General features: G+C 47.6%; 1 protein-coding gene across 1 annotated transcript in view; it reads left to right on the top strand.

The window, feature by feature from the left end:
* Nucleotides 1–1099: 1099 nt before the first annotated feature.
* LOC140395978 (uncharacterized) overlaps nt 1100–15761 on the top strand; it is a 63382-nt gene continuing 48720 nt past the window's right edge. Inside the window, exon 1 of the mRNA XM_072484005.1 lies at nt 1100–1162. The gene's annotated coding sequence lies outside the window, so the exon portion shown is untranslated. The remainder of the gene's footprint in view (nt 1163–15761) is intronic.

The raw sequence follows: 15761 nt of genomic DNA, 5'->3' as shown, positions 1-15761 counted from the left end.
GATTCATGACAAGTCTGCTGTTTCGCTTTTCAGAGAATTTCATGATAGCAGGAAGCTTAGCAAAACTGTGATCGGACTTAACGTTTTTATAGGGAAGTGGTGAGAGATAAGTTAACCACGGTACATATCTCACTGTGCTCCCAGGTTTCCTACTTTAACGTGTCTCTGTATGTTTAACCCATCCATTCAGCTGTCATTGTGTCGATCAGAATCATGTTACTCACAACATTCACCCGAAACAACATTGTTGCGCCTGACACATCCCATAAATTACTGCGCCTGCGCCGCTCTGCAATTTAGCTTTTGCAAAGGCCATGGCTTTAAGTAAACACGCCATCTGATCCAAAAATGTTAAAATAATAAACGTATGGAAGACCTCAGGCCCATTTATTCGAAGCAATACTTTTGATTTATTTTGAGGGTTTACATTCGGGAGATCAAACTGAAGACAAATTTTCCACATGGAAGTTTGAACTGGAAGATTTTTGGACTGAAGCGATGCAGAATGAACGATATTGTTTGAAAAAAGTTTCAGGAAAACTGAGCCCCGAGGTTTGCCGTATGTTCAAAACCAGGAAATATTAAAGAAAATAAGCAAAACGAATTTGCCAGGCGAGTATTAGCGCCAAGAATTCTTTGTTACTGCTGCTTCACATCTGCTATCCCGCATCCTCTGTGCTCATGCGGATTGTACCAGGATTAGTGAAGGCCAGGGGCATTACTAACTAGAAGATTTTTAACAGCTGTTCGATAAAATTTCGCCCCCTGGTGCCGCATTCGATTATTGGGGATTATTTCCTGTTCGTGGCCTGAGCTCCCTCAATTTCACTGATACAGGGAAAGTGGCAACAAAGGAATGGTCCGCTCAAATACCAATTCGGGTAAATTGCATGCATTTTTTTCAATTATGTTTGGCATGCCTTCACGCAATTAGCTAATCTACAAATGCAAATCTATTAAACTTGCGCCGTGTGTAGCCAAACTGTGACTCGGTGTTAACACAGCAGCGGTAAAATAGGAAACACCGAGTGCGCATGTGCGCCACCAGCTCTGTGGCTTCAATCTCTCAGTTCTCCAAATCAGTTGCAGAAGCTGGCTCGCTTTGGAACATCTGTCAATCCTCTGTTCCTGGCGATTCCCTGTTTCCCGCTTCTCATCATTGGTAAGCATCCGAGATTGAACCGTGCGATTCATTCTTTAAAAAGTGCATGGTTAGTTGCTTGCTTAAAAAATAATATCTTTAACAAGCGTCCAAGACCGCTTAAACAAAGTGCAGTTAATGTTAGAAGTGACAGGAAGATCTGCGACAGAAGTATCTGCTTGCATCATTATCCTTCTATTGAGACACACCGTTATCGGATTGTGAATTTAACCTGTCCGCGTTGTCATTAGTTTGGTAGGTTTTGAATTTTAGTTTTTTACCTTTTTTATTGTTGCTGCAAGCAGTTTATGTTATTTATGAAATATGCTCAAATAACGCTACCATTAGATTCAGCATTCCCGGCTTGGGTCACTGTCTGTGCGGAGTCTGCACGTCCTCCCCGTGTGTGCGTGGGTTTCCTCCGGGTGCTCCGGTTTCCTCCCACAGTCCAAAGATGTGCGGGTTAGGTGGATTGGCCATGCTAAATTGCCCTTAGTGTCCAAACTTGACCTTAGTGTTGGGTCGGGTTACTGGGTGATGGGGATTGGGTGGAGGCGTGGGCTTGGGTCGGGTGCTCTTTCCAAGGGCCGATGCAGATTCGATGGGCCGAATGTCCTCCTTGTGCACTGTAAATTCTATGATTCTAAATTCTATGATTCTATGAATAACAAATATTCAGAATTGTGCTACTTGACACATTAAAGTCCATTTCATTATTCCTTACCTCAAACATTGACTCTAACTTCCTCGGGTGAAATTGTGTGGAGTGCACCGAATTTTTCTGATGTGTTCACGTTTTTCCAGCTCCAAACAAAAATTGCACCTGATACCTATCTTCCTATTCTACAAATATTGCTTCAGATGAAATTCCGAATGCAGATTGCACTAATTCACGTGGCAAGGGTACAAATAGCGATTAGCTGTCAAATTTTAATTGATTTTGAGCCTCACGTATTAAAATAACTTCAGCAGCAGGTCGACTGTCATTAACAAGATAAACAGATGTTTTTACAGCACACACGGTGAGGGTGCTGGGATTCCTCTAATAACCAATAAGATACAGAACCGAATTTGGTTTAAGACCATACGACGTCGTAGCAGGTGTAGGATATTCGAAAAACGGAGGTTGAGGGGTGACCTGATGGAGGTGTACAAGATTATGAGGGGCATGGATAGAGTGGATGGGCAGACACTCTTTCCCAGGGTGGAGGGGTCAGTCACCAGGGGGCATAGGTTTTTTACACAGAGGGTGGTGAGTGCCTGGAACGCGTTGCCAGGGGAGGTTGTGGAAGCAGATACATTAACGGTGTTCAAAAGGCATCTCGACAAACACATGGATAGGACGGGTATCGAGGGACACGGCACAAGGAAGTGCTGAGGGTTTGGTCAAGGTTGATATCATGACCGGTACAGGCTGGGAGGGCCGAAGGGCCTGTTCCTGTGCTGTATTGATCTTTATTCTTTGAATCTGCTCCACCGTTCAACGACTGATCTGATCTAATAATCTTCAACATTAATTACCCACCGTATTCACATAACACTTCATTCCCTTTCCGATTTAAATATGTCTGTCTCAGCCTTGAACATACTTAACAACTCACCTCTATGTTCCTTTGCGGTCAACAATTCCACAAATTCACTACCCGCTTAGAATTAAGTCATCCTCTCGGTCTTAAATGCACCTCATCTTGCTGGAAGATCCGCCCTCTGTACCTCCACTCTCCCACAATGGGAAACAACCTCTAAATATCCACCCTGAGAATCATGTATGTCACACTAAGCTCGTCTCTCATTCCTGTAAAGTCCAATGAGTACAGACCATCCGATTCAACCTCTCCCAATAAGAAAGTCCGTCTCTAACCGGAATCAATCTGCTGAAACCTCCGTGGATTGCCTCCTATGTAAGTGCATCGGTCCTTACACCAGGGGATCAAACCTGTTGAGAAAACATCAGGTGTTGCCTCACTTATGCTTTTTATAGATTTAGTAAAACCTAACGATAGGTTTTTCCTTTAAAATACACCCCGAAATGTAATTTACCGTCTTTATAACCTGCTGAGCTGGCATGCTATCTTGTTTGCGGTTAATGCAGGAGATCTTCGATTCTGCAGTTTCCTGCAGCTTTTCTCCATTTAGATAATAATCAATTTATCTTTCCTACCAAAGTGCACAAGTTACGTTTTTCCTCCATAATATTCCATTTGCCAGGCAGCACGGTGGCGCAGTGGGTTAGCACTGCAGCCTCAGGTCGCCGAGGTCCCAGTTCGACCCCGGCTCTGGGTCACTGTCCGTGTGGAGTTTGCACATTCTTCCCGTGTTTGCGTGGGTTTCACCCTCACAACCCAAAGATGTGAAGGGTATGTGATTGGCCACGCTAAATTGCCCCTTAATTAGAAAAAATGAATTGGGTATTCGAAATTTATTAAAAAAGTAATATTCCATTTGCCAAGCGTTTTCGACTCACTTAATCTGTCTACATTTCTCTGCTATCCTCAACACTTGCCTTCTCACCTATTTTTGAGTCATCCGCAAATTTGGCGGTAGAACCTTCACTTCCGTCATCCAAGGCACTGATATATATTGTAAATAATTGTGGCCCCAGCATTGATCCCTGTAGCATCCATATAATATAAGTTGCCATCCTGAAAATGTCCCAGGTATCAAATCTTTGATTTCTTTTAGTTAGTGACTCGTCTATCCATGCAAATATACTACCCCATTACCATGGACGACTTATTAAGTGGCCTGTTCTGCGGAACCTTATCAAACACTTTATTGAAATGCAAATGTATAATAACTCCTTTATCTAACCTGCTCGTTACCACATCAAGTCATTGTAATGACAATGATCAGACATGACTTCCACTCGATGAAACTCTGCTGACTCTCTTTGATTACATTATACATTTTGAAATTGTCTACTGTTATGCCATGTGTAATGTATTCCGACATTTTCCTGATGACAGGTGGTAAGCTAACTATCCTATAGTTACCTGTATTTTTCTACCTCCCTCCATTTCTGGACAAGAGTGTTACAGTGGCAGCTTTACAATCAAGGATTTTCCACAATTTTATAATTCCAGTGCATCCACTATCTCTGTAGCTCCTTCGTTTCATTTCCCAGGATGGACCCCATCAGGTCCAGGGGTCTATCGGCCTTCAGACCCATTATTTTCCAAGTATTTTTCTCCAGTGATCGTTATTAAATGTATGTCCTCCTCCCCCCTTCCCCCCCCCGCGCCATCATTGTTGCTTTCACCCATGACGACTGATATTAAAATCTTTATTTAACTCATGTACAATTTCCTGATTTCACATTTCTATTTCTCCCGACACATTCTCCACGGGGCCAATGTTTACTTCCGTGTCTGCCTTCGTTTTAGTGTCCATTCTATATAACTTGCTAATTGATCAGCATAGTTTATCTTCTCCACTCGACTCGTTTATTGCCATCTTTTGTTTGTTTTGTGAAATTCCGAATGCTCCGGCTGACCACTGATCTTTGCCATATTTTACCCTTTTTTTCAAATTGCACACTATCCTTAACTTCCTTGGTTCAGCATGGTTGATATGTTGTGAGTTATTAACTATTTGCACAAATGATGTGATTACTGATCAACCATATATGTCAGCTAAACTCTTTTTCAAATCCACTCCAACCAACTCTCCACCTATTCCTTTGTTATTGCCCTTATTTAATATTGGCACAATTGTTTCTGACTCACGTTTCTCACTCTCATAATTAGTGCTGAATTTCTACGTGTTATGGTCACTATTTCCTCTGGGGTTTTTTACTCTGAGATTGTTCATTAAACATTACCAGATTGAAAATAGCCTAGCCCCTGGTTGGATGGACAACATTTTTCTTCAGCTAACTGACCTGAATACACTTTCTGAATTATTCTTCATTGCTTCGTCTGGCCTTCGGTTTTCCCAATTTGCATGAAGATGAACGTCACCATAATTAATGTGGTACTTTTTTACACGCTTTCATTCTCTCCTGATGTACTCTCAATCCTACAGTATAGATTCTGTGAGGGTTTCTATAGATAACGCTGAGACATCTCTTCATGTTTTCGTGTTATTGCTGACCTCCACCCACATGGATTATGCATCTTTCGATTCAAGATCATTTCTTGTTATCTTACTCATTGCATTATGTATTAGCTAAGCTATCCCAAGACACTTGCATTCTTGCCTGACCTTATGGAACTTTTTTAAAATTAAAATAAAATAATTTTTATTAAGGTTTTCACAGAACATCAATAACAAAATGAAAAAGGAACCCAACAGGGTTAAATACAAAACACAGTTAAACCCCCCCCTCTCCCCTGTACAAAAATAATAAATTAACACCCCGACTTAACACAAAGCCAACATAGCAAATATATACACCCCCTCAGATCCCCCAGTGTAAATAAACAAAAATAAAGTAACCCCCCCGCCCCCCACGGTTGCTGCTGCCATTGACCAATGTCTACCGTTCTGCCAGCAAGTCTAAGAACGGTTGCCACTGCCTGAAGAACCCTTGTACCGACCCTCTCAAGGCGAATTTCACCCTCTCCAACTTAATAAACCCCGCCCTATCATTGATCTTGGATTCCACACTTGGGGGCCTCGCGTCCTTCTACTGAAGAAGAATCCCCCGCCGGGCTACCAGGGACGCAAAGGCCAGAATTCCGGCCTCTTTGGCCTCCTGCACTCCCGGCTCCTCTGTCACCCACCCCAAATATTGCGAGCCCCCAGCCCGGTTTGACCCTGGATCCTACCACCCTCGACACTGTCCTCGCTACGCCCTTCCAAAATTCTTCCAGCGCTGGGCATGCCCAGAACATATGGGTGTGGTTTGCTGGGCTCCCTGATCACCTAACACACCTGTCCTCACACCCAAAAAACCGGGTCATCCTTGTCCCGGTCATGTGTGCCCTGTGCAGCACCTTAAACTGTATGAGGCTGAGCCTCGCACATGAAGATGAAGAGTTCACCCTCCCTCAGGCATCTGCCCACATCCCTTCCTCGATCTCCTCTCCCAACTCCTCCCACTTACCTTTCACCTCCACCACCGAGGCCTCCTCCTCCTCCTGCATCACCTGGTAAGTTTCCGAGATCTACCCCACTCCCACCCACCCCCCTGAGAGCACCCTGTCCTGTACTGTGCGTGGCAGTAGCCGTGGGAATTCCACCACCTGCCGCCTGGCAAACGCCCTTACCTGTAAGTACCTGAAGGTGCTCCCGGGGGGGGGGGGGGGGGGGAGCCCATACTTCTCCTCCAACTCACCCAGGCCGTATTGGGGACCACACCAAGGCCCCAACTTCCCCCCCTGTGCCGCCTCCACTGCCCCCAGACTTTGAGGGCAGCAGCCACTACCGGGCTAGTGGTATACCTCCTTGGAGGGAACGGCAGCGGCGCCGTTGCCAGCGCCCCCAGACTCGTACCCACACAGGACGCCGTCTCCAGCTTCTTCCATGCAGCCCCCTCCCCCTCCATCACCCACTTGAGCATCATCGTCTCATTGGCGGCCCAGTAGTACCCACACAGGTTGGGCAGCGCCAGCCCCCCTATCTCTACTCCGCTCCAGGAATACCCTTCTCACCCTCGGAGTCCCTCGCGCCCACACAAACCCCATTATGCTCCTGTTGACCCGCCTGAAAAAGGCCTTCGGGATAAACACGGGGAGGCACTGGACCAGGAACAAAAACTTGGGAGCACCGTCATTTTGACTGACTACACCCTACCCGCCAAGGACAGCGGCAACGCGTCCCACCTCTTGAACTCCTCCTCCATTTGCTCCACCAGCCTCGTGAAATTCAGCCTATGCATGGCCCCCCAGCTCCTGGCCACCTGGACCCCCAAATACCTGAAGCTCCTCTCCACCCTTTTTAGTGGGAGCTCGCCAATCCCCCTCTCCTGGTCCCCTGGGTGAACCACGAACAGCTCGCTGTTCCCCCTATTGAGCTTGTACCCTGAAAAGTCCCCAAATTCCCTGAGGATCCTCATTACCTCCGGCATTCCCCCCACCGGGTCCGCCACATATAGCGGCAGGTCATCCACATAGAGCGAGACCATATGCTCCTCCCCACCCCGCACCAACCCCCTCCAGTTCCTCGACTCCCTCAGTGCCATATCCCGGGGTTCAATCGCCAGTGCAAAGAGCAGGGGGGACAGGGGACACCCCTGTCTCATCCCTCGGTGCAACCGAAAGTACTCAGACCTCCTCCTGTTCGTGGCCACACTCGCCATCGGGAGCTCATACAACAGCCTGACCCACCTGATAAACCCCTCCCCAAACCCAAACCTCTTCAGCACCTCCCACAGGTACCCCCACTCTACCCTATGGAAGGCCTTCTCAGCGTCCATCGCCACCATTATCTCCTCCTCCCCCTCCCTCGCCGGCATCATGATAATGTTCAAAAGCCTCCGCACATTCGCGTTCAACTGCCTCTCTTTCACGAACCCCGTCTGGTCTTCGTGGATGACCTACGGCACACAATCCTCAATCCTCGTGATTAAGACCTTCGCCAGCACCTTGGCATCTACGTTTAGCAACAAAATCGGCCTGTAAGACACACACTGCAGGGGATCCTTGTCCCGCTTCAGGATCAAGGAGATCAGTGCCCGGGACATCAGCGGCGGCAAAGACCCCCCTCCCTTGCCTCATTAAAGGTCCTAACTAACAGCGGGCCCAACAGGTCCATATATTTTATATAGAATTCGACCGGGAAATCGTCCGGCCCCGTTGCCTTCCCCGCCTGTATGCTTCCTATCCCTTTGATCAGCTCCTCCAGCCCAATCAGGGCCCCCAATCCCGCCACCAGTCCCTCCTCCACCTTCGGAAACCTCAATTGGCCCAGGAAGCGGCCCATCCCTCCCTCCTCCAGTAGGGGCTTGGACCGATACAATTCCTCATAAAAGTCCCTGAAGACCCCATTGATGCCAACCCCACTCCGCACCACACTCCCTCCCCTGTCCTTAACTCCCCCAATCTCCCTAGCTGCGTCCCGCTTCCGAAGCTGATGCGCCAGCATCCGGCTTGCCTTTTCCCCATACTCATAAATTGCCCCCTGGGCCTTCCTCTACTGCACCTCCGCCTTCCTGGTGGTCATCAGGTCGAATTCGGCCTGGAGGCTGCGCCTCTTCCTCAACAGTCCCTCCTCCGGCACCTCCGCGTACCTCCTGTCTACCCTCACCATCTCCCCCACCAGCCTCTCCCTCTGCTCCCTCCTCTCCTTGTGGGCCCTAATGGAGATCAGCTCTCCCCTAACCACCGCCTTAGCGCCTCCCATACCATCCCCACTCGGACCTCCCCGTTATCGTTGGCCTCCAGGTACCTCTCTATGCTTCCTTGGATCCGCTCACTCACCTCCTCGTCCGCCAACAGCCCCACCTCCAAACGCCACAACGGGCGCTGGTCCTTCTCCTCCCCCAGCTCTAAGTCCACCCAATGCAGGGCGTGATCCAAAATGGCTATTGCCGAGTACTCAGCATCCTCTACTCTCGCTATCGGCGCCCTACTCAAAATAACAAAGTGGATCCGGGAATAAGCCTGATGGACATGTGAGAAGAATGATAATTCCCTAGCCCCCGGCCTTGCAAATCTCCAAGGGTCCACCCCTCCCATCTGGTCCATAAACCCCCTCAGCACCTTAGCCGCCGCCGACTTCCTACCCATCCTAGACCTGGAGCGATCCAGTGGCGGATCCAACACCGTGTTAAAGTCCCCCTCCAATATCAGGCACCCCACTTCCATATCTGGGCTCCAACCCAACATGCGCAGCATAAAACCCGCATCGTCCCAGTTCGGGGTATACACATTGACCAGGACCACCCTCTCTCCCTGCAACTTACCACTAACCATGACGTACCTACCGCCATTGTCTGCCACAATGCTCGACGCCTCGAATAACACCTTCTTTCCCACCAAGATCGCCACCCCTCGATTTTTGGCATCCAGCCCCGAATGAAACACCTGACCTACCCACCCTTTCCTCAGTCTTACCTGGTCTGCCACCTTCAGGTGTGTCTCCTGGAGCATGACCACATCTGCCTTCAGCCCCTTCAGGTGCACGAACACGCGAACACGCGGGCCCGCTTAACCGGCCCGTTCAGTCCCCTTACATTCCAGGTTATCAGCCGGATCAGGGGGCTACCCGCCCCCTCCCCCACTGACTAGCCATGACCCCTCGGCCAGCCACGCACCCGCACCTCACGCACGGCCCAATCCCCATGGCGGCAGACCCCCGTCTCGATCCCCCCCCACTCGCTCCAGCTCCCCCTTGACTATAGCAGCAGCAACTCGATTCCCCCCCCCCCCACCTCCCCCCGCCCCACCCCCCCCCCCAATCCCCACCCCCCGGATAGAACCCCTCCTAGCTGGTTTACTCCCCCCATTGCACTTCTGCAAGTCAGCTGACTCCTGCTGTCCCCGGCCACTCCTGCCTCTCCTTCGACTCCTCCCATTGTGTGACACACCCTCCTCTTCCATTCCCCATCTGCAGGCTCTCCACCTCCCATCCCAAGCGCGGGTAACAACCCTCGCTTCCCCACCCTGGCCCCGCCCTCTCCGGTCTTCAGCACGGGAAAAAGCCCGCGCTTACCACCTACCCGGCCCTGCTACCTCTGATGCAGCTCCTTTTACAGGCCCGGTCCCCTCACCCCTGACTCGGGCCTCCCCCTCCTACGCGGGGCCCCATCACACTGCCGGCCATCCATCGCTGTTCCATTTGCTTACCCCCCTCCAAGAGCCCCCCCCCCCCCCCCGACCAACCCAACCAAAACAGTGCCCAACCCGCCCTAACCACCCTCACCAAACCAGAAAGAAAAAAACAAGAGCAAAGGACCCCCTTCAAAAAGTAACATATCAACCGCAATCCCCAAACGCCCATCCCAACCCTCAATCTGTGTCCAGCTTCTCGGCCTGAACAAAGGCCCACGCCTCCTCCGGAGACTCAAAATAATGGTGCCGGTCCTTGTAGGTGACCCACAGTCGCGCCGGCTGCAGCATGCCAAACTTCACCCCCTTCCTGTGCAGCACCGCCTTCGCTCGATTGTACCCGGCCCTCCTCTTCGCCACCTCCGCACTCCAGTCCTGGTATATCCGAACCTCCGTGTTCTCCCACCTGCTGCTCCTCTCCTTCTTGGCCCACCTGAGCACGCACTCCCGATCAGCGAACCGATGGAATCTCACCAGCACCGCCCGCGGCGGCTCGTTAGTCTTGGGCATCCTCGCCAATACTCTATGGGCCCCTTCCAGCTCCAGGGGCCCCTGGAAGGACCCCGCTCCCATCAGCGAGTTCAACATGCTGACCACATAGTCCCCCATGTCCGGCCCCTCCAGCCCTTCCGGGAGGCCCAGAATCCGGAAGTTCTTCCGCCTCGACCGATTCTCCATCTCCTCGAACCGCTCCTGCCATTTCTTGTGGAGCACCTCGTGCGCCTCCACCTTTACCGCTAGGCCTAAGATCTCGTCCTCGTTGTCGGAGATCTTTTGTCGAGCCTCGCGGATCACCACCTCTTGGCCGTCTGTGTCTCCAGCAGCTTATCAATAGAAGCCTTCATCGGCTCTAGCAGGTCCGTTTTAATCTCTCTGAAGCAGCGCTGGATACCCTCCTGCTGCTCCTCCGCCCACTGCCTCCACGCTGCCTGGTCTCCGCCCGCCGCCATTTTGTTCTTATTCCCTCGTACCTTCTTCGGGTCCACCACCACCTTTTTAGTCGCCCCGCTCCTGGTAAAAGCCATACACTGTCGGGGAACTATTGTACTCCTTCCCACAGCGGGAAACGTCGGAAAAATGCCGTTGGGGCCCTGAAAAGAGCCCAAAAGTCCGTTTTTTGCGGGAGCTGCCGAATGTGCGACTTAGCTCCGCATAGCCGCAACCGGAAGTCGACCTTATGGAACTTAACATATCTTAGGATATTTAGATACCGGCTTTGATCTCCTTACACCCTGGTCTCTGTAAGGGTAGCAGATTATACATATTAACCTCAACGTGTGCCATACATTCAATTAATTTGGGCTGAATAATGGTCCATTTCAGTAATTCTTCATTAATTTCAAAATGTATGCCCCTTTGACCCTCTTTGTTGATGTTGTTTTTCAAGGTTGTTCATCCGTCCCTTCCTGTCACTCTCTGCGCATCATTACTAAAATAGTTGCCTTTTAATGCAGCCCTTTCTATTACTATGCCTGCTAACATACCACCTTTCTGACGCCCCACACCTAGTTTAGTTTATAAATCACTCTATTTCCCTAGTTATGCCGATTGCAAGAATATCTGTCCCACCAGTGTCCAGTTGTGGACCATCGAAGTTCTTCAAGCCGTAGCCACTTAGTACAGATGTGGTGTAGATATGTTGGCCTTGGAGAACACTAACATCCATGGGCTCCCACATACCGCAGCCTCGACACATCACCTGCACTGCCATACATGGGAGCTTTTCCTCATTATTTATTTATTTTATTGAATTATTTATTTTGTTTTAGATGTTTATTAGTCTTATCACAAACTTTAATACTATTTGAAACCTTCGAACAATAATCTGAGTGAGTTATCAGTTATTCACCAGCTACTCACCAACAGCTCAATCCCTGCTCTTGTAGAACAGTAGAAACCAATTTCGATCGGGTAGAAAAGTTAGCAAAGCAAAGGAAGACTTCCCTCTCGTCACCAACGAACTCCCTCTTACACTCAATCCACAATCAGCCCGAATCCACACTCCGTGTTGGTCGCACATGCCGTGTCTAACTTTACCCTGAATAAAGGGACGAGCTGTGCTTAGGGACCACTTCAAGCCAGTTTCCTTAATGAAACTCTCTCAGCTGTTGCCAGTTCATCGCTTTTATCCCTCGACTTGGACCCCTGGATGGGATTGTAACGGTAAAAAAGGCTTACAGTTAAATGTTAACCAAAAATGAAAAAAGACTAGCTATTTACGAAGAGGTTTAAAGATTTCCTCTTCTCATCAACCTTGCACATTCTGCCCAAGGCCGCACTTAGTGGATTTTGTTTACCGTACCATAGAACTATAGACCTGCTACGTTGCATTAATAGTCCATCCTGTCTGTTCCGCCCAATACAGGGGGGGAAAAAGTCTCTAATTTTCCAACAATGGCTTGCACCTTCCAGCATTCCCAGGTGCGGATCAAACTGATTTTTCTTACCGTTGCAATTTCCAGTCCCTGGCAGCTGTCGTTTAAATCCCCACTCTACTCTCGCCATTGGAAACTCTGTCCATGCCTGATATTTCAGGATTAGCAGTCAAATGCTCCTAATTTCTTACCCGCCTGATTATCTAGCTGCCTACCGAGCTATATATCTATCTACCTGCCTTCCAACCTATTTACCTGTCTGCCTATCTGCCAACCTGCCTGCCTCCCTACCAGCCTCTCAATCTACCTCACTACCTATCTTCCTTCTTCCCTCCATACATATCTTCCTTCTTACGTTGCTAGCTACCTACTACCCCCTCTGCCTCACTATCTGCCTGCCAAACTAACTAGCTTTCGACTTACAGATCTATCTGTCATTTTCCAACTATAGAAGCAAACACCATAACACAAGGAACTGGATGGCACCGAATTTTGCTGATTCAAATAATTCGTTTGGGGCTTCGTCTTCCATAAAGTATCATGTTGCAGCTGCCCCAATATTTAATATTTCTTTGCGAGCAGATGTTTTCTGCTTCCTGATCAGGACTCTTTTGTTGAAAGTAGACAATGTTTGCTAAAACACTGAGATGAGAATAAAGCTTTAGGATTGCACTGGTTATGAATGCACACTGTAGCTATCGTAATCTTTACCATACAAGCTTTGGAAGAGGAGCCATTCAGTGTAATTGTATTGATGTACAATATCCCGGATTAATTAGAATGTAGACGTGAATTAATAGGGAAATTCTGATTGACCCGCCACAGTGCGAATTAAGTGAAATTTCAGCCAGGACACATCCCATTGAAGCTTCAGCACCTAAACCTCGGACAGATCCCATTGAAGCTTTAGCATCTAAACCTAGGACAGATCCCATTGAAGCTTCAGCAACTAGAACTAGACTTTTGAAAATCTATTGAAAACTCAGATTCTCGCCAGGAGGAGTCAAATCTTCGTTTTGAGTACGTCGTCTTGAAATCGTCTTGAAATACCTCTGCAACTCTCAATGGCTCAAAGACAACCCCACCTGACTCTGTTTCAATCTCCCATCTGGAGTATCCATTGCCCTGTATTCCAGATGCACAATACCAGCCCGCTATCACAGATTTTACACCACGATATTAGCCCGCTATCACAGATTTTACACCACAATACTAGCCCGCTATGAGGCCCATTCCCCCAAATCATAGTGCTGCGCAAGCGAAGTGCCTGTCGGTCGTTGCACACACCCACGTCCCAGAAGCATGCTGGTAGATCACCGCCTCGGAGCCACAAAGCAATACTGATTTCATCACAAAAAGGACTGTGGAACAAGATATGTGATCTGCCACACCGATAAGCATTAGTTATTGTAGTTGCTGTCAACGCCGATTAGTTTGGAATGTGCTTCATTCATTTGACGAAAAGTTACCTTGGTTCCTTCTGTGATCTATAACACTGCTCTTGTCTCGCATTTTCAAAGACACCGCATGAAAGATTCATTTTAAGGTAATTTTTAATAATAATGTAGAGCACTCAAATTGCTTGTCAATTAAGGGGCAGTTTAGCGTGGCCAACCCACCTTCCCTCCACATCTTTCTGGGTTGTGGGGCTGAGACCCGCGCAGACACGGGGAGAATGTGCAAACTCCACACGGACGGTGACCCAGAGCCGGGATCGAACCTGGGACCTCGGCGCCGGTGCTAACCATGGCAGTGCTAACCACTGCGCCACCGTGCAGGTAAAGGTATAAATAGCGCACTTTAGAGTAGCGTTGATGAAACAGAGAAATGAACAACGTAAATAGTTGCTTGCGATAATGAATTGTAAAATCTTGCCTCACATATTTATGCAAGTCCACATAACCAGTACGGTCACTATGTTGTTGTCTAATAAATGAATACATTTGGAAGGAGGCCACTTATCCAAATTTATGACACACGTTAATTGTGAACAGAGTGAAATCACCTTCTTGGCTCATGCTCACTCGGTCAGTCCTTCCCTAAGTTTCTTTTGTATACAATGATCAACGATCCACGAGCATAATTCGTTTTTGAGCAGTGTGAGGATTTAAGTAACTACTGTATTTCAATGTCAGGACATTGCTGTGGATCTGGAGTCACGTGCCGGTCAAACCAGGTATTGATGGTCAATTTCTTCCCCGAAAGCGCTTTGCTGAACCAGACGGATTTTCCGTCAATCTTTAGATTATTTTTAATTGCCCGTTTATGAAATTGAAATGTTATCATCTTCCGGGTCCCAAAGGCATTCCTCTGGTTTATCAGTCTAGTGACAATAACATTGCCTCCCCCACAGCAGATGCTGTGTTTCCCTGAGGAATAGTCATTACAACTAATGTGCAACCCATACAGTATTTATGTCCCTTGTAAGTTCATGAGCATCCTCACCCTCATGTGTCATGCTCTGTTTAGCTCGGTTCAGGTGCCTGAGTGCGTCATTTCCCGCAGGAGAATTTAACATGCATATTACCATGAGGAACTTTAAATTTCGCTTGTTAGTACATTATTGCTATCAGATGTGGTGAATGCTATTTCTTTTCTCTTGTGGGTGTTGGAAAAATGGGACGGATTTTGCGACCTCCATAGCACACTTCGAAGTGACATGCAAACATACACACATACAAACATACACATAGACAAATATACACACATAGATACAAACATACACACATACAAACATACACACATACAAATATACACACAAACATACACACATACAAACATACACAAACAGACAAACATGCGCACACACATACAAACATACACACAAATACACAAACATACACATGCATACAAACATACACATGCATACAAACATACACACATGCAAACATACACACATACAAACATACAAATATACACACAAAAATATACACATACAAACATACACAAACATAAAAACATACACACAAACATACAAACAAACACATATACAAACAGACATGCAAACATACCCACACATACAAACATACACACACATACATACTCACATACAAACATACACAAATACAAACATACACACATACATACATACACACATACACATATACACGTATACACACGTACACATATACACATACACATACACATATACAAGCACACACGCATACACGCATACACACATATACATATACACATACATACATTCAAGCATACGCACATACAAGCGCACACATACACGCATACACATGCACATATACAAGTATACACACATACACATATACAAGCACATACACATATACAAGCACACACACACATACATACTCACATACAAACATACACAAATACAAACATACACACATACACATATACACATACACATATACAAGTATACACACGTACACATATACACATACACATATACAAGCACACACACATACACGCATACACACATATACATATACACATACACACATTCAAGCATACACACATACAAGCACACACATACACACATATACAAGTATACACACATACACG

Source organism: Scyliorhinus torazame, chromosome 19 (genome assembly GCF_047496885.1).
Source record: "Scyliorhinus torazame isolate Kashiwa2021f chromosome 19, sScyTor2.1, whole genome shotgun sequence".
NCBI lineage: Eukaryota > Metazoa > Chordata > Chondrichthyes > Carcharhiniformes > Scyliorhinidae > Scyliorhinus > Scyliorhinus torazame.
Note: the sequence above shows the minus strand (reverse complement) of the source record. Positions and strands in the feature narration are given on the sequence as shown.